This window comes from Petaurus breviceps, unplaced genomic scaffold, assembly GCF_028583685.1.
Source record: "Petaurus breviceps papuanus isolate PSGF00001 unplaced genomic scaffold, PetGlider_PUasm1.0 41, whole genome shotgun sequence".
Taxonomy (NCBI): domain Eukaryota; kingdom Metazoa; phylum Chordata; class Mammalia; order Diprotodontia; family Petauridae; genus Petaurus; species Petaurus breviceps.
Window position 1 is genome coordinate 1981289 of NW_027186320.1, and position 21256 is coordinate 2002544.

General features: G+C 35.4%; 1 pseudogene; it reads left to right on the top strand.

Moving 5' to 3' along the window:
- Nucleotides 1-9782: 9782 nt before the first annotated feature.
- On the top strand, nucleotides 9783-10701 carry LOC138171038 (transmembrane and ubiquitin-like domain-containing protein 2 pseudogene; annotated as a pseudogene).
- The last annotated feature ends 10555 nt before the right edge of the window (nucleotides 10702-21256 follow it).

Sequence of the window (21256 nt, forward strand, 5' to 3'; positions counted from 1 at the left end):
AAGACCTATTTGTAAGAAATATTTACTTCAGCTCATTTTGTGTTGACAAAGAATTGTAAATTGAAGGGATATCATCAATTAGGGAATGGTTTAAGAATGTTTGGTGTATGACTGTAATATAATACTAATGTGGTGTAAGAAATGATGAGCAGGATACTTTCAGATAAATCTGTGAAGACTTGTATGAATTGATGTAAAGCGAGCAGAAGTAGAACATGGTACACAATAACCACAAAATATTAAGAATGATCAAATGTAAACAACTTAGCTACCCTTATCAAGTCAAAGAATCAAGATAATTGCAAAGGAATCATGATGAAAAAATTGCTATTTCCCTCCAGAGAGAAAATCAGTGTATTCTGAATGCAATTTGAAGCATACTTTTCTTTTTTGCTATCTGACTTTTTCTTTTTTTGTTAGTGTTTTCTGCAGACATGGCTACAATAGAAATATATTTTGCAGGACTTCACATATATAAATGGTATGAAATGTCTTGCCTTCTTAACAAGAGGGATGCAAAGGAAAATTAGAGAGAATTTTTAACTCAATTTTTTTAAATCTTCAAATATTTTTTATGTGATTAGGAAATATTTAACAAAAGAAAAATGTATTTAACAAAAAGTAAATTTATCAAAATGGCAAAGACTAAAGGAAACTTCACAAACACATATGAGAAGTCTCTCCAAACATACGCCTCATGGAAATGAGTTTTCCACAAGGTATTATTAAATACTCACAGTTTTTGGACTTTTTCAAATATATATATATAATCAGTTGTGCTGATTTTTTCCCTCTCTAAAAAAAATGCTATTTGTCATGCAATAGTTCTTTGGAAGGAGTAATAGGAGATAGAGGAAATCTGTGATATTATAATGATGTAAGAAGCAGAAAACTTCAAATAAAAGCATGTCTAAAAGAAATGTATTTTTCCATAATTGGTAAATCACTAAAACCAGAATTATTAATTAAATACTTCCTATGTGCCATTCATCACAGTAGGAATGTGTATACAAAGACAAAAGCCAATTAATCACTGCCCTGATTTGACTAACATTCTGTAAGTAGATACTTACATATACACAGACATATGAACAAAAAATGGATATAAGATGATTTTAGAAAGAGTGCATTAGCTGTTGAGGGGGTGTAATGAGGGAAGCAGAAAGGCTTCATATAGAAATTCCCATATCCAGTAGATATTAGAGGTGAGATTTGAAAGGATGTCTTCTTGATGTCAAGTCCAGTACCTTGTTTAATATACCAAACTGCCTCCAAGTTTTTCTTTTTAAATATATTATCTTTTTTTTAAACATTTTACTCTTTCATGAAACAAAAACTCATTCACAAGATCAGATTCTATAATCTATAATTCTGATTTCACTGTAAGGTTTCAGAGAAAGTTATTCTTAAATATCTGTTTTATTTAAACATCTAGTTTTTCACAGAAGAACCATCTTTCATCAAAAATAGAAAGTCGGTTTTGGAGTCAGGAAGGTTTGGGTCCATGTCCTGTCTCTCATGCTCATGGATATGTGACTCTGATCAAGTCACATAAACACTCAGTGCCCTAGGCAATGCTCTAATACTATATTGTGGAAAGGTTTTTACTTACTTTAGCAGGGAGATTTTCTTCACCAGTGAATTTCCTTTACCAGTACCACAAGTTCAGTCCCTATCCTGTAACTGGTGATAAAAAAAAAGAAAAAACAGTTTCATCAATATTTCACAATTTAATTTGTGAATTAAGTGTGCATTTCTACATGTAACTGTTCTGCTCATGCTCCACTCTCTCAGGGTAAAGGCTTTTAGAAATTCCCATCAGGGTTTTTAGGTAACCTGAAGGGATTGTGTCTTTCTTTTTCTACTGGCTCAAGCCCCTAATATCTGTTTCTTCCCACATTTTTAAGAGTCTAGCAACTAATGTCCCAATTACATGTAATTACTTAACATTGATTGGGTTTTGCAAAAAGGCATTTGGTTCACAGTCATGGTAAGGAAAATATTTTTAAAAGTCTTCTGTTACTTTAGAGAAATAAGTTCTCTTATAACAAACACCTCAGTTTCTGAAAGTAGGGAATTGGTTCAAAACGTTGCTTGTTTCTGTACAGCATTTGTCTTACCAATTTCATTTCCAAAGGCAGATTTCTGGCAGATGATGTAAGTCCTGCTGTACTGGGGTCCTGAAAGTCACTGTTCAACATCACTTCTTTCTCCCTGAGTCCTTGATATCTGGATGTGTGCAACACCTTAATTGAAATCCAGCTCCTAGATTTTTGTACTTTGTGTTCAAATCAGAGACTCCACTGTGCACCAACAATAGAAAAGAAACAATGAACAGTTCAATGAAGTCCCATTTCTCAGGGTTCACATTGCTTGTTTCCTAATGACCTTTCTTAGGTTGTAAGCCACAATGATAGATATAAGGGGCTTTGGGAACCCTTTCTTATTCTCCTAGCTTTTTATTTTACATATGAGAAAATTTCAACTTAACAAATTAGTGTTTCAAACTCACTAATAGAGGACGAGTCAGAAATTAAATTTAGTCACTCTGCCACAAAATTTAAGCTTTCAACTGTGATGAGTTGACCCCAGGTTGCTACAAGGAAATACTTTCAAAAATATTAGGGAGCAGGGTGATTGTGAGTTAGGGCACAGTTTCTGCAGGTTAGTGAAACAGTTTCCTCTCTCTTCTTATCTGTTAAAATTGAGAGCCTCTGCTATTGTAGCTGCCCCTCTTTACTGTGCCCTGCTTTTTGCACCATGGACCCTGCCTCCAGGAACTGTGGAGAACTTTCTATTGTCTGTTTCCCATTCATTATCAAAGAATGGGAGAATGATTCATTTCCACGTGAACCAGAGCTTTGTTCCTATAGTGATTGTTTCTGCCTTCTATCCAATTTTGGGGCAGATTTTGTGGCACCTTTTCAAAGACACTTATAGCATTCACTACAGAATTCATCTATCTCCCTTTTCAAGGATTTATTATAGATAGAATTGCCCTCTAAATGCTGAAAAAAATGGGCATTAGAGCTAGGAAACTATTAGCTTAATGGACTAAGGCAGATATACATTCACCTCTTTGAAATTCTACCTTTCTAAAAAAGAAATAAAAAGAATATAAAAATTTCTTTGTTGATTTGTTGTGTGGAAGCAGCAGCAAAACCATAAAATATTTCATGTTTGTAATAGAATCCTTGCAAAAACATGTTAAAGTACTTTAAAATATAAATAATGTAAAAAAATCCACAAATAAAACTGTATACCATAATGTAAATATCTTGGGTGTAGTGCGATTCACCTTAAAATTAATAAAGTGCAATTTCATTAAGTAAAACTCATTTTACCAATTGTATTTTTAAGCCTGTTCCACTTTATTCTCCTTGTGAATTTTAGCACCATTATCTTCATTAATACTTAAAACTCTTATTGCATTTACTTTTATGGTATATAGATTCACATGCTCTATGAAGCCTTATAGAGCCACACTTAAAATATTCGATTAAATGAAATTTAGATTCAATCTATGCAACACTTCTATGTCAACCATCCAGAGTTCCAGGGCAGTAGGGAAGATATTCTTGGGTCCTTGAAGGTAATAGAGAAAGCCAAGGGCAGAGAAATTTCAGAAGGGACTAATATCAGAATGGGCAGCTAAGTGACCCAGTCAATATAGTACCAGGTTTGGAATCAGGAAGACTCCTTTTCTTGTGTTCAAATCCAACCTCTGACACTTACTAGCTATGTGACCCTGGGCAAGTCATTTAATCCTATTTGCCTCAGTTTTTTCATCTGTGAAATGAATTGGAGAAATGGCAAACCCCTCCAAATTTCCTTGACAAGAAAACCCTAAAAGGAATAATGAGAAGTCAGACATAAAAAAAAAAAAAAAACCAATGCCCGCAACATCAACAACTAAACAACAATATCTGACAGGCTCTGTGCTAAAAGTAAGAATATGTAAGATAAACCTGTAGTTTCATGGGAAACTAGATAGCTCAGTGAATAGATCATTGGGGCTGGAGTTAAGAAGATCTGTGTTTAAATGTGGACTCAGACACTTACTGGCTGTCTGACCTTAGGCAAATTTAATTTAATTTTGGTTTGCCTTAATCCACTGGAGAAAGAATGGCTAACTACTGCAGAATATATGCTGAAAAAAGCCCATGGCTCATATTGGTGTACTGGTCAATGTAATCATGAAGAGTCAGACACAACTGAACAACAACAATCTCAGAATGGAAGAATGAGATTCTGTCTGTGAAAGTCCTGGCTTTCCTCTCTTAGGCTGTCTACTGAAACTGATATATAGGCACCCACATTGCTATTCATTATAGGGGAAAATCCATTAGGTCTTCCCCTTATCCAAGGACAGAAAATGTGGGAAGGAGAGCTGCCTTCTTATTATTAAGTGTGATGCTGAATGCTTTCCTTCTTACACCAGCCATGCCATTTTTGGAGATCAGTAGAGTTCTCCCAATTTCCTGCCTGAATTAGCAGATGTTGATATACCTAGGGAGTTAGAATGAAAGACCCTAAGAAAGAGCCTGCCTACTGTCACCCTAGGGAGATAGGCAATTTCTCTTGTGGACTTTAAACTTGTTTAGTGCTTTGATAGTTGATATAGAGGGGAAATGAAACAGTTGATGAATGTAAATGCATGCTTTAATTTTTATCATGCTATTTTGACTTATTTCTACTCTTCTTATTTAAATATATATTAAATATATACATACACTATATGTGTATATACATATATACATGCACACGTAAGCATAGATATGTGTTAGTATAACTCAAGCCCATGTAAAATATATAGGAGCATATCATTAAGGAACCTTGAAGGATACAATATGGACAGTACAAAAGGGGTTCTATCAAATTGAATATGTGCTGATTTTGTTTTCTGGTTGATGAAACATCAAACTAGAGCCCTGGAAAGTACCCCAAATAACATTGGAACATGGAAGTAAGGTGAGACAAGTTAGTGTGAGTGGAGTTTGCTTCCAGTTGCCCTCTGTTCTATGTTGGTTTCGCATGACATATGGGTCTGAGCAATGAGTGAAAGGTACATTTCAGAGTTATAACAATTGAGAAGGTCAAAGTCCTTGTTAGAACATCCCCTATACCATATATGTGTATATGCACATGTATATGTGTTATATGTCTGTGCAAGTGTATATGTATGTGTGTGTATAATTTTCTCCTTAGGCATATATTACCTTGGTAATTTTTTAACAAAAAAAAAAAGGAATTGGCAATGATCTAAAATAAAATAGAATTGGTTTGCCTCTTTTTATTAAGGTAAAATGCCTTTCATTTTTTCCGGAAAAAAAAAAGGTAATTTGGTAATTCCTCAGTTCTGCTCAGGATTGTTTTTTAGATATTATTTGACCCTCAGACAATTGATGTTTTTTTTGTTTGTTTTGGTTTTTAGGTGGGGGAAGGCAGGGCATTTGGGGTTAATTGACTTGCCCAAGGTCACACAGCTAGTAAGTATCTGAGGCCAGATTTGAAATCAGGTCCTCCTGTCTCTAGGGCCGGTGCTCTATTCACTATGCCACCTAACCACTCCAACAGTTGACTTTTGAAAATAGTAAATCTTATAGATGATGGTAGAATTTTCCATTTTCTAAGCATATATATACACACATACTCACATACTTACAATGGAGTACCAGATCAATGTCATGAAAGTTTACAGTTTTATGGGTAATGACTGATCCTCCATAGATAAGGAATGTTGATTCACACATTTGAAAAAATGCTTTAAAACCTAAGGGATGATGATGATGATGATAATGTGATAATTAATTCTGCAATGACCTTTACCTAATCATACCTTTGTGATTTTCTGATTACATAACAGAAACAGTTTTAAAATCAAGTACAAGCTTGTATGTCAATTCACTATAACATACCCTTTCTAATATTTTATCCACAGAAAAAATTTAGGTCTGAGAAATTAATTTTGACACCATTAGGATTTCTATCAAGAAATGCCTTTTAGTCTGCTGTCAGATTAGTACTCTCATGGTTTGATTTATTTCAATTGTGCTTTCTTTAGAAATAATAAGGAATACCCATTAGAAACTATATTTAAAGATTTCCCAAGTTATATCAGCAAGCAGAGAAAAAAACGGAAACCAAGAATTTAAGTTCCAGTTAAATCAAAGAAGACATTTCTCTTCTTATTCGCTCTCTACCTCTGTCCCTCAATATACGTGTGTGTGTGTGTGTATATGTGTGTATATATATATATACATACATACATACATATGCCTCTGTGAGTATGTACTCTTACCTACCTTGAAGATAGGTCAAAGAGAAGCAGTGGAATACAATGGAAAGAACCCTGGAGTTGGCTTCAGAAAAAGTGGATTTGAAATTTGAATCTGTTGTTTAATAGACATTTGACCTCAAGCAAACATTTTACCTTTCAAAGTATGTTTCCTTATTTCTAAAATTGGGACAATAACACTTGAAGTTGTCTAACAGGGTTGTCGTATGGACAGTGCTTTATAAATGTGAATCATAATTAACATATAAAGATGTTCAAGGCATTTTGTTTTCTCTATCCAAGTTTACAAATGTTACTATATACATTTTAGAATTCCTGACCAAATAATGAAAAAAAAAGACACACAGACATACAGATATATATGGGCTAGATTTGTATAATATATGTGTGTATATAACTTGGTAAAACATACTGCTTTATTTAACTAATATATATATATATGCATATATATGTGTGTGTGTGTGTGTGTGATATATGTATGTATACATACATAAGAATAAAGCCTTACCATATCTTAAGATAATGTGTCAAAATTATATGAGAATTAAACATTTGTGCTATCCAAATTGCAGTTTTACAATACATATTTATATGCATACACGTGTTTATATATATTTATGTAAATATATATTCTTTATTTTCACATATGTGATACATATATATCATTAGACACATGGCACATATTTATATAATAAACTTATTGTCATATTACTTACTGTACATGTTCAACATATAGGTATATCATATTTTAGGGCTTAAGGATTATGATACATACCTCCCTTCTCCTCATAAGTTGTGAATACTTTCAAAAAGCTTTAAAAATAAGCAAATATATAGACTTGAAGAACACATATTACAATGAGTGTGTTTGTTACTTAATTCACCTTGAAAGAAAATAGAGTTATATTATGAACCCTGTATTTTTTCCCTAAATTATTCTTGGAACTCTCCATTTAAAATTGTTTTAAGAACCAATTCACTCAAGAATATTGGCCCCTTGACATAATCATCATATGTCATTTTTATTCAAAATAATATTACACATATTGATTTTGTACTTCATTTGTCAGTCCACTCTCCAAATGACTCGACTATTTATTGAAATAAATCACTCCCAATGAATAAAATTTTGTGAACACTGTGGTTATTCAAGGAAAAGTTATCTAAACACAATCAAAGAGGAAAAAAAAATAACTGTAAACTATTTTGTGTTTCAAGATCTCAAAAGTGGGGCGGCCAGGTAGCACAGTGAGTAAGAGCACCGGCTCCAGTGTCAGATGACCTGGGGATCAAATTCAGTCTCAGACACGTAGCACCCACACAGAAACACCTGGCCGTGTAACCTTGAGCAAGTTACTTAACCCTGATTGCTTTAAAAAAAAAGATCTCAAAAGTTACAACTATCTTTTGGATGTATATTCTCCTATCTTGATTAAAAAAAATTACTTTGAGGGCATTCAAATTTTTTTTTATGTTTACATGAAATATTTTCAAAATAGATATTTATCTCAGAGTCATAGATTTAGATCTGGAAGGTGCCTAAAGATCATCACATGAAAATCCATAATCTTAAAACTAGGGAAACAGAGTGGTTTGTTAACTTGATCATGGTCATAACTTGAACTAAGAGAACAGAGATTATGTTTTTGGTCTCTCTACTTTTTTGGAACAGAAAAAAAAAAGTTTATTTATTTTTATACTTGAAAACTAAAATATATCTGATTTTTGACCCAGGATAAAAATTGTTATCTTTATATGGCAGGAGACAAAAAAAAGTTAAGGAAACAAAATTATATCTGAAACACATACATTTGAGAGGTAATATTTCATACAATGGATATCAGTAGAGGGTCTTTCCTCACTAGAAGGTTCTGGTACTGATAAAATGGTAGTGTACCTTCTCCCTCACACTCCCATCCCCAAAATGAGCACATATATATATATTATGATAGATCAGTATATTTTCATTATTTATACTTAATTATGTTCATCAAAGAGCATGGTCTGAACCCTTTTTTCTTTCTTCAAGCTTCCCTTGATACCCCTCTCTTTCTATCTCCTCAGTAAGTAACTCCACTTCACACTTTACTGAGAAAAATGGAGCTCACTCACCAATTGCTTCCATTTCTCCCTCCCATTCTACATCACCAAACCCTTATTGTAATTGCCTTTTACTTCAGTCTCTGAAGAAGAGGTGATCCTTATTTTTGCCCAGCCCAATTCCTTGCTGGTGCCCTTGATCTCACCATCTTCCATATCATACAATACATTCCCCTGACAATTATTCTTCCTCCTTCTTCCAAAATATTAAATCTTTTTCTCTCTGTTCATACATTTCCTGCTGCTTATAATCTCATGACTCGCTCATTCTTAAAATATTTTTTTTATCATGCTATCCCAGGTATTGGGAACATATAGACTTGAGGCCACACATGGCCTTCTAGATTCCCAAGTACAGCACTTTGACAAAGGACCTAAAGGGCTACATTGACCTCAAGGCCACAGATTCCCCACCCCTGTACTATCTCCTGAAGCTACCCTCTATCTATCCACCATTTTGCTTCTAACACCTTAATAAAAACTATCCACACTTACTGTCTCCACTTCCATTTCTTTCTCACTATGTCTCTAGAACCTAGAACACTGCTTGGCATTTATTTGGCTCTTAATGAATGCTACTTGATTGATTGAGGTTGCAATTTGACTTTCAACCAAATTAGTCAACTCAAACGTCTTTCCCCAAAGTTATAAGTGACCTAGACAGTCTTTTCCAAGGAATGTACTTTGTTGAGAAGACATACAGGCAGCTAGGTGTTGCAGTGGATAGAGCACCAGCCCTGGAGTCAGGAGGAATTGAGTTCAAATCTGTTGAGCATTTCTTTTGAGCTATTTCTATTAAAGCTAAAATAATAGCAAGAAAGATCAATATATAAATTCAAAAGGGTACAGTAATGTGATAAACAACTATAAGCAAAGCATAAAAATAAATGCTATTTAAACCCAAGTTCAACAAGAATTCCTGGAACAGTTAAAGAAAGAGATACAACAAGTAGAGGAAAAATTGGGAAAAGAAATGAGTGACAACAAGAAAAGTAAGAAAGAGTCAATATCTTGGTAAAAGAGCCACAAATTAACATTTTACAAAACAAATTGGCCAGTTTGTTAAAAGAGACAGAAAAAAAATCCACTGGAAAAATTTCATTAAAAAGCTAAATTGACCAAAGTGAAAAAGATGTGAAAAATTCACTGAAAAAACTCGTAAAAAATACAATTGGCCAAATGGAAAAGGAGATTCCAAAGGTCATTAAAGAAAATATTTCTTTAAAAATTAGAATGGGGCAAGAGGTATTTTAAGAATTATTGGGCTAAGGTCTTGGAAGGAATCAGGGGCTGCCAATGCCTCACTGCCCTACCTCCCCTGGACAGGCAGGTGAGATCTGTGACTGTCCCAGTGCATCCAGGATGCCTGGACACCTCGGACCCAGTGAGAATTCTAGTCATGGAGCCACCTGATACCACCCTCATTGAAGGCATGGGCAATGAGGTGACAGTGTTGGTGGGTGTGGTGGTGCTGGTATTGGCTCTCATACTGGCCTGACTCTCCACCTATGTGGCAGATACTGGCAATACCCAGCTCCTGGGCACCATTGTGGCAGCTGATGACACCTCTGTGTTCCATCTCGGTCTCGTGGAACACCTGGTCAGGGGGCCAGGCAGCTTGAAGCCAGCTGAACCCACACATGTTGAAGAGGGTACTGAGGAGGAAGCTGAGGAATAAGGTGAGGGGGACTCAGCAGGTGAACCTGGTGCTGGGAGCGGGGTTGAGCCAGGCCTTGACCACCTGCTTTACATACAGGGGCTGCCTAATTGGGCAACTAGTGGTGAGGGCAGCAGTCTGGAAGCTTCCCTGAGGTCTGAGGGTAACACCTACCTTCTGCCTAACCCTGGCCTCATCAACATTCAGCTCAAATTCCTCAATGACACAGAGGAGCTGGCTGTGGCCAGACCTGATGACACCATGGGCACCCTCAAGAGCAAATACTTTCCTGGGCAGGAGAATCAGATGAAACTGATTTACCAAGGCCTCCTGCTGCAGGATCCAGCTGAAAGCCTGCACTCCCTAAACATCACTGACAACTGTATAATCCACTGTCACTGATCACCCAGGTGACCACCAACAGCCTCTGGCCCCTCTTCACTGCCCACTTCTCCCACCACAGAGCCACTCGGTCTCAGCATGAATGTGGGTAGCCTCATGGTGCTTGTATTTGTGGTGCTGCTGGGTGTAGTCTGGTACTTCTGTTATCAACTACCAAGAGTTCTTCACAGTGCCTGCCACTGTTTCTTTGGTAGGGGTCACTGTCCTCTTCAGCTTCCTGGATTTTGGGATGTATGGACAATAAAGACACTGTGGGGGTGGGAAGAAGAGCCACAGTCTTCCTTCCCCTTCCTATTTCCCTGCCCAGGGTTGGGTGCCAAGGACCCCAGGGCCAGTGGTGGTTGTTGAAAGTGATGTGGGCCCTCCATGAACGGTAGGCACATGGCCTTTTCCATGCCCTCAACTCTACCCCAAGCAGGGTGAACATGCCCCTTTCCCTGCCCATTATCAACTCTCAGGTAGAAATAAGGACTCCACCACCCCACCCAAGGTTCTACCCTTTTCTAGAGCACTTTGTTTGAGTACTTGGTTTGTTTGTTTTTTTTTTTAGAAAGCCCTTTACAGTTGAGACAGAACTCTGAGAGTCAAAAGGCAAGACCCTGGGATCAGGAAGTGTAGGAATGGGGCTAGGACTGCTACTGCCTCAAATCCACGGCCAGGACACCATGAATAAACATCTGCACTATCATGCCCTCTGTGGCTGAAATAACTTTGCCCTTGTGGCATGAAGACTTTGGCCCCTGTGGCTCTTAATTCAATGGCCACTGCCTGTGATTGAATAAAGTTATGATTTTGTGACCAGCCTTGGTCACTCAAGTTGAAAAAAAAAAGAATTATTGGGCTACATGAAAGCCAAGGCCATAAATTACATTTTTTAAAATTCAATAAATATTGCTCTTATATCTTAAATCCAAAGATGAAAATACAAACAATCCATTGATCACCTGAAAGATCTCAAAATGAAAATTACCAGGAATATTATAGCCAAATACAAAGTCCCAAGATCAGGGAGGAAATATTGCAAGTAGCCAGAAAGGAACAATTCAAATATCATGGAGTCACACGACAGAAGATTTAGAGCCTCCAATCTTAAAGGAGTGGAAAGGTTGGAATATGATCTTCCAGAGGTCAAAGGAGCTAAGATTACAACTAAGAGTAACCTACCTTGCAAAACATGGAATAATCCTAGAAATGGATATTTAATGAAATAGAAAACTTCCAAGAATTCCTGAATTAAAAAAAAATAAAAACAAAAACCTAGAATTGAATAGAAAAATTGACATTCAAATTTTAGGCTCAAGAGAAGAACAAAAAGTTAAAAATGAAAGAGTAGTCATGACTCTCAGTAAAGTTCAACTGTTTGCATTCTTATATGGTAAAATGATACATGCAGCTCCTATGAAATTTATCGTTATTAGAGTAGTTGGAAAAGGTATTCATAGACAGAGGAAATGGGTATGAGTTAATCATGTTGGGATAATGTTCAAAAAATGATATAGGGGTAGGAAAGATGGATGCACTGGGAGAAAGGCAAAGGGAGAGGTAGAATGGGACAAATGTTCTCACATAAAGGTGGCTCTCAAGAATTAGTTTTTACAGTGAAGGGCAAAATGAGGGCGGGAAGGATCCTTGAACTTTACTATCATCAGAATTGTTTCAAAAAGGGAAGAATACACATATACACATACACACATACTTGCGTGTATACGTGTGTGTACCCAAACTTTATATATGTGTGTGCCTTTGTGTATACATACATACATATATATGTATGTATGCATATACATTTATACATATGTAAGTACATGTGCATGTGTGTATACATGTACACACATACACGGGTATATAAAAATCTATCTTACCCTTTAGGGAGATAGGAGGGGAAGGGTATAAGAGATATTGTTGGGGGGGCAAGGAGTTGGGTGAATTGGGGAAGGCAGCAGTCAGAAACAAGATAGACTTTTGAGGAGAGACAGGAAAAAAAGAGAGAAAGAAGGATAAATAGACAAAAATGGGATATAGGGAACTGCACATTTTCAATATGATTGGGAGGATCACTAATGCACAAAATGGAAATGGATAGCGGACTGAATTGGAAACAAGAATCCAAAAAATTATGTTGTGTACAAGATAAAAACTGTAAGATAAAAAGACATAAAGAGTTGAAATGAAGGGCTGGAGGTAAGTCTATTATACTTCAGCCGAAATGAAGAGGAGAAGGGGTGGCAATCATGATCCCAGAAAATGCAAAAGCAAAATTAAACCTAATTGATAAAGATAATCAGCAATACTATACTTTGCTAAAAGGTAAGATAGACAATGAACAGTAAGTTTCTCTGAAGAAGGCCTCATTTCTCAAATATAAAGAGAAATTAATCAAATTGATAAAGATGGGAGCCATTCCCCAATTGATAAATGGTTAAAGGTTCTGAACAGGCAATTTTCAGAAGAAAAAATCAAGGCTATCTATAGTCATATGAAAAAAAATGCTCTAAATCACTATTGTTTAGAGAAAGGCCAAGTAAAACAACTCTGGGTTACAATATCACACCCATCTGAAATGACAAGTGCTAGATGGGGGAGGGAAAACAGGTACATTAATTAACTGCTGGTGGAGTAGTACATTAGTCTAGCCATTCTGGAGAACAATCTGAAACCATAACCAAAGGGCTATAAAACTATGCATAGACTTAGATCCAGCACTACATCTATAGCCCAAAGAAGTCAAAAAATAAGGAAAAGGATATATGCGTGCACATGTATGTATATCAGCCCTTTTTGCAGTGAGAAAGAATTGGAAATTGAGGGGATGCCCATTTAAATTGCAGAATGTTGGACAAGTTTTGGTATATGATTGTTATTGGATATTAGTTTGAGAAATGAAGAGGGATGTGACTTTAGAAAAAGAAAAGAATGGTAAAACCTCTATAAAATGATACAAAGTGAAGTGAGAAGAACCAGAGGATCATTGTACACAGTAACAGCAATGTTGTAATAATCACCAATTATGTAAGACTTGGCTACTCTGATCAACGCCATGATTCAAGTCAGTTGCAAAGGACTCATGGTGGAAAAAAGCTTCAGAGAAAGAACTGATGACATCTGAGTCAAAATTGAAATATAATTTACTCATTTTATTTCTTCTTTTGATATAACAAATGTGGAAAATATATCCTTTATGATTTCATATCATTTGCTTCAATTCTCAATGGGTGGAGCTAAATTGAGAGGGAGGGAAAGAATCTGGAACTGAAAATAAAAAAAAAATGTTAAAAATGCATTTTGTGGGGCAACCAGGTGTCTCAGCGAGTAAGAGCACTGGCTCCAGTGTCTGGATGACCTGGGGATCAAATCTCGACTCAGATACTCAGCACCACACCCAGAAATAACTGGCCTTGTAACCTTGAGCAAGTTACTTAACCCCGATTGCTTTAAAAAAAAAATGCATTGTGTGTATAGACAGAAGTCACATTCTATTCTATAATTCAGCCCCTCCCCAACTTAATTGAGTCTGAAAAATAAATTGGTTATTGTTTTGAGTATGGCATATTAAGTGACAAACTTAAGGCAATATATAGTTGAATGAATTATCTGTAAGCATATTATATGATTTTGGATGCTCATCGACAAATCTTGATTTTAAATTTATTGTCTATAAATACCTGAATAGTAAACATAATTGCTTACTTTGATATCTATTGATACCTGGCACTTTAAAAATAAATGACCTCTATTCACTCTTATTTCATGTGTACCCTTAATTCCAAACTTAATATGTAGCCAGCATTGTAAAAAGAGTTGAGCCCTGAATTGAATCAGAGCACATCTCTTTGTATTGCTTTTAGGAAATCATGTCATACTCTTAATGTTCCCAAGCTGTTTTTTATACAGCTTCCTCTTTATACAACTATTCTTCTATGTATGAGCTATATATTATATATAACCAAATATTCCATGTTTTTGAGGTCTCGAACAATAACTGTAAATAAATTTTTTAATTGCTCACACTTTTTGTTATCTGCAAATTTGACAACATGACATTAATCATTTATACAAAACATTGAAGAGTGCAGGACCAAGGATATGTTACCTCAGGCACTACACTACAGACCAAATAATATTTTTCCTGTATTTGACAATTTAGTGACTTTGGAGCCTACCCAAATACATGATTATGATATTAATCTCCATTTTGTTCATAAGGAATCATGAGAAACTTTTATATAGGACTTGCTTAAAAGTAGTAACAATTAAAGTCTTTAACATTCACCTCATCTATTGCACTCATTACCCTGTCCAAACTGAATGATATATGTTTGCTGGATGAAGTCATATGCCAAATTGTAAATTTTCAGAAATCCTAAAGTTTTCTGTACATTTACTCCAAAATGGTTACATTGTTCTTTATCATTATTATGATTATTATTCTGTAAATTAAAAAAAAAAGACAGGCCATATGAATGTTTTCTTATTTGTTGTTAGGACAATTTTTTGAGTTAGTACATTGTTTGACAAAAACGAATGATGTCCAATGACTTTAAAAAAGTATCCTCTTTTTGATGTGCTTCTTTGGCTTTTCCTTGCTGGTGATATTGATGTAAAAGCTCTCTAAGAAGGGAAGGAGGAGGGAGGGTGGAGAAGGCCTTGGGCTTCTTCTGCAGTTGCTGCAAGTCTATTAATAGGATGGAAAGAGAATTGTGATGCTTCATTGCTTTTGGCTGATGTAGGAAAATACAAGGGGCTTCTTACTTTCAAAATAGCATTAAAACAAAATTGCCTTTACCAGTTAGTAAAAAGGTTCAGTGGTATGACTAAAAAAAAGTCATATTTTAAAAACTCAATTATATTTTTAATTGAATTCTTTTTAATAAATGTAATTTTATTGTTATTTTGCTATTTATAAGAAAGGGGTAACTTTTGTTTTGGCAGTGGGAAAATAATCAAAATTGCAGAAAGAAATGTTGATTGCTTAAATTAGTTTATGAATACATGACTATAAAATTTTCAGTTAAATCAGATGTGATCTCACATCTCTAAATAAAAACTTACTCAGTAATAGAATATTTGGAACCAAGAAAAATCAGTTCTGGATTATTTCAAATGTGACAAAATTACTTCTATTTTATATAAAGTTTTATTCACTATATGAGGCATTTATTTTACTAAAAATACTGTGCAACATTCCTTTTGGGAGAAAAAGGAAGAAAGTTTTAACAAATCTAAGTTGCAACAAAATATTATATATAAAATGATATGTTATGATTGATATGGGATAGAAATGAACCATATTTATGTTCATTGATGACAAGTAAAATAATAACTTTCACAAAATAATTTGAAAATGGCTTTAAATTCATTATTAAGTTGATCTAATCACTAAAACTATTAAATTCATTTTTGAGAGCTGGATTTAATATGGATAGAATATTACATAATCTGATAAAATTCTATAACTAATTCAGAATAATGTCAGTTTTGAAAAATAAGTGATTTTATATTAGAAAGTAAACACTATGAGAGAAAGTTACATTAACAAGTTATTAATATCATAATTATCATGACAGATATTCATATTTATAAATATCTTTAAGATTCACAAAGCACTCTTCTCACAGTGACTGAGTAGTGTTTTTTTTCTCTTACAGATCAAAAAAATACAGTGAGGCTTAGAGCGTTTAAGATGTTCAGCTGTTGTCACACAGCCAATAAAAGTCAGAGTTTATGCTTTAATCTAGTTCTTATGGCATGAAGTTCATCATTCTTATGGAACTGATTCCTATAATGTTATTGTGACAAAGTTAATATTGAAATCAAGGCATCTAGATAGCTGGATAGAGTTATATTATATAGATTTATTATATGTAATTCTATCTCTATATTTATATAATATATAATTATAATTATATTATTTATAAAGTCATTGGATATATTTCTGCGTCTGCAGAGAGGAAGACTCATCTTTCAGTTAAAATTTGGTCTTAGACACTTACTAGCTATGTGACTGTAGGCAAGTCACTTAACCCTGTTTATTTCAATTTCCTCAACTTTACAATGAGCTAGAGAAGTAAATGGCAAAAACTCCAACATCTTTGCCAAGAAAACCCCATATCAGGTCACAAAGATTTAGCCATGATTAAAAACAAATGAACAACAACAAAATACTGAAAAATGAAAGATTTTCTTCACTAAGAACCCAATAAAATAACAATATTCATTCAAAATTGAGCGTGGAGAAGGACAATCCATGTATTCCATCTAATAATATATTTATTTTCAAATTTGATTTAAAACAAAAGAAAATTTTATATACTTCTATTATGTTATCTTCTATATAAATAGTATATATTTAATAGGGGCTTCTTCTCTAGGAATGTTTTAAACTTAATGTACTCTAGGGTCTCCTCAATTCTGATATTCTTGAATTCTGAAATACAGAACTAATATCTCTATGCATCCATTTATATATATATATGTTAATATAGATATTTCACTTCTTACCTGAACTAAATCATCCCCTAAATTTTCCCTATCAGTTTGATAACTGGATATCATTTCTTTTTTATACTAAAAATTGAGGTTTCCTTACTCTCATTGAAATTGACTTAAGGAAGTAATAACATACACACTCAGCTGGGCATCTTATCCTACAGGAAAGTAGGGGACAAGGGGATAAGGGGGAATTATAGAAGGGATGGCAGATTCGGGGAGAGGGTAGTTAGAAGCAAACAGTTTTGAAAAGGAACAGGGTTAAAGGAGAAGATAGAATAAATGAGGGGTAGGATAGTATGGAGGGAAATATAGTTAGTCTTTCACAATATAACTACTATGGAAATGTTTTGTTTAACCACACATATACAACCTATATTGAATTGATTGTCTTCTCAGTGGGGGTGCATGGGGAGGGGAGAAGGGAGAGAATCTGGAACTCAGAGTTTTAAAAACAAATGTTAAAAATTATTTTTTTACATGCAACTGGGAAATAAGATATACAGGCAATGGGGTGCAGAAATCTATCTTGACCTAAAAGAAAGTTAGAAGGGGAGTGGGGGAGGATATGAGAGAGCAGATTGGGGGAAGTGGTATTCAATATGCTTGCCATCGTGCAGTGGGGGGGGGGGGGGTAATAGGAGAGATGGGGAGAAAATTTGTAACTCAAAATCTTGTGGAAAAGAATGTTGAAAATTAAAAATTCCATATTTTTTTAATTGAGAGGTTGAAATCTAAAAATTTCATTTATTAGGATAAGATTTTTAGACAGGATTTCTTTTATATGTAGAGGTGCGATCCTAACACTGGTGCTATTGCAATAATTTCCTAATTGTGAATTTCTGGGTTTTTTTGTGAGAATATAACTACACATGAAAAACATACAAACAGAATCACAAAAATACAAAAGCACAAAACTCATTTTTTATAGTACCCACTACTATTTTATTACAAGGAGTTATTTAATATCTATTTTAATTATTTTAAGCTAAAATATACTTCTTAAATGACAAAAATCATGTAATTGAATTTCATCATCTATAAAAGTTACTGAAAACAAGTAAGTATATATTCATTTCCCATATCAAATTCCATTTTGGAGTCACATCCTTTGTTCCCAACATCTCTGCTTGTTTTCGCATCTAAGGGAATATGTATGGAACATTAGTGTGTCCCTATGTAGGTGAAATTCTACTACGTTGTATAGCCAACATTGATATTACATTTCTCTTGAATTCAGCAGACTGAAATAGGAAAAATAAAAGCTTTTGTTTTTATTGTTAATGCTCAACAGTAATGAAGTTTAAAATGTAAATGAAATTCAGCATTATTATTTCACCATAAGAAAATAGAAGGAATAAATGAGAACTTCGAGCCACTTCAAAGTTCTTAGTAACTTGGGATTCTTAACAAAGGAAAAAAGAGTGCTTTCCTCAACCCAGGGGCACCTGTATGAACAAAACCAACTTCCTTTTTAATAACTTGCGGTGTAAAAGGAAGGAAATTGAAAATGAAAGCAACAATCATAAAGAATTACACATTTATGTATCTAGACTCTTGAGATTTTCATATTCTATTGTTGATGCCTTTGTATTTAATTGCCCTATCAGGGAAAGAATTAATAAAGAATGACAAAGAACAAAATAGTCTAAATATCATACAATAGTCTTAATGAACACTCAGCAGGGGATTTAACCAAGATAAATGAAACCATATTTTAATCAAAAGTTCAATAAAGTAGGAAAATAACAATGCCAGCAAGATCATGAGACCCAGATGAAGCTCACAGTCTTTGAAAGTCAGGAATAGTTTTCTAAAATCTGCTGTGAATTTGTAGACTTGTTTGAAGTGTCATTTTTGAGTAGAATATATCTAAATGGAAGGTGGATATGTATTATAACAAGCATGTTTCAATTCAACTCAAATAAACAGACAAGCCTTTCATTTAGGTTAAACAAACCACTGAATCTTTTAAAGTTTACTCCTCACTAAACTTTATTTTCTTTATTTACCCATCACTAATTTTTATGTTAATTCACTCATTGTCTTGCTCTAATCTACCCTCTTTTCTCTCAAGGTCAGCTATCATGCTTAATAATTATTGTTACTTTCAATTACACATACTGTGTATCTTCCTGTCTGAATTAAATTCCACTGCTGCCTGAGGTTAATAGTCCAAGATATGGCCAATAAAATCAAACCAATGCATTTTTACAACTTTCCCACAGCAGTGGAGGATTGGAAAAGGTATGTGCAGCTCACCACTGAATTATGTACTTTAGAAAGGGTTTTCTTCTCACTTAATAAGATAATAATCCAGTTTTAAGTGTCCTTTTATAAACTCCTTCAGCAGTAAGTTTTACTACAAAGAACAGGAATACTTATTATTATTATTTTTTGTATTTAAGGGACTGCTAGATGACATAATGCCAAGCCTGGAGTCAAGAACACTCATCCTTCTGAATTCAAATCTGATCTCAGACTCTTAGTAGCTGAAGGAATCCTAATTAATCTTCCACAGCCCCAATATTCTAACTTCATTATAGGCCTGGCCCTACTGAACAGCAGGCCCACTGAACCTACCTAGCCCCACCCCCAATGTCCTAACTCCTTTGCATATGCTTCACTGCTCACTGGAACAACAGGTATGTCCCTGAACTCTTAGTTCCCACAAAAACAGCAGGCATGTCCATGTGATGGGAACCTAGCTACTACTACCTATTCACTGTTATGGGAATGTTAATTTAAGATCTTCCGTGCCCCTAGGCTCTTTGATAGGCTTAAGTACACCTGGAGCTTGTGGAGGGAGGCTTGGTTTTCAGGAGATACTTTATGATTGGACAGTGCATCAAGAGTACATTCTCTGAGCCAAGTTGATGTGAGGTTTTGTTTTGGGGTCACTTTGAGAAGGGTTGTGTGATTTGACCAGCGAAGACTCTGGGCAGTCATTGAGAGCCACACACCCCCTCCCTCCTTTGCAAACCCAGATGTTGCTGCTTCCCTCTCTGGTAACTATGATTAGTTATGGATGTAATGGTCAGACAATTGGAGGCCTGTATGCTTGAAATGTTTCTCTCTTTTCTTGTAACTTCTGCTTGTAGCTTCTGTCTGTATACTCTGACGTTCCAGGTGCTGACCTTTTCCCCCTGAACTAGATAAATGATATGTTTGATTGATTAAAGCAAGATTGTTAATGCATTTTGAGTTACTTTCCTTTAGAAAAGCAGATCTAAGAACCTGTGTGGGCAGTGACCCTGGGGATGCTGGTGCACTTGCTGCTACCAATGGTGTCACGAACAGGATCTGCAAACTAAAAAGAAAGTATGGGGTCTGGCATAATGTGATAGTAATGGCATTTAAAGATTCCCCCTGTATTGGCTTGGTTTTCAAATTGATTGTGTTAAAACCCAGAGCTTGTTAATCCCACCTGTGGGATGGACTTGTTGATGTGAAAAGAAAGTCCTGAACTGGGAGGAGTTGGTGACATAGATTTGGAGAGACAAGAGAGAGGCGGAAGACCTTTTTGGAAGCAGCACCCACGTGGAGGCAGAGAGAGAGACTGAGAAGGATTGCTGGGGCCACTTTGAATCGCCCTGGACTTTTGAGACCTGCCCCCTGATCTACCAAGGACTGAGGAGACATGGCTGTTTTGCTGGTACTTTGTCTGTCTGTTTTGATGTTGTTTTGCCAGATTTGTCCACTGGAGAAAGACAGTCCTGTTGAAGAAGTCCTGAAACCTGGCTGTTGGCTAAGAGCTCCTGAGACTGTCCTGCAGACAGAGAGTGAATACTGTCCACTGGTGAAGGACAGTGCTGTTGTTGCAGGGGTCTGGAGACTGTCCTGCAGACAGAGTGAATACTGTCCACTGGTGAAGGACAGTGCTGTTGTTGCAGGGGTCTGGGAACATTTCTGTTGGTTCAGAAGCCCTGAAGAAGGTTTTTTGGTTGTATGTTTACAGAAATCCTGGGAGAGGGCTTTGCTAATGTTTTCAGGGGTTCTAGGACTGTTCTACAGACAGAGGATGAATTGATGAAGGGACTGGCAATGTATCTTGTGGCCTTGCTGAGCTTTGTCTCCCCAGGAACTGAGATTGCTGAGAACTTGCCTCATGTCAAGATGAAGAAAAGACCTCCATTTGGGTATTAAGTGCTGTGTTTAAACTTGATGTAACTCTGGGGTAGATTCAATTGAGATCCAGGGGTGGGGAACTTTTGACCTTTTGGTGCTCTGTGATTGACAAATGAAGGTACTTTACTTATGTTTGGAAACTGATCTCCATTTGAGAAGAGGGGCTTTGTGGTGGACTAAATGAA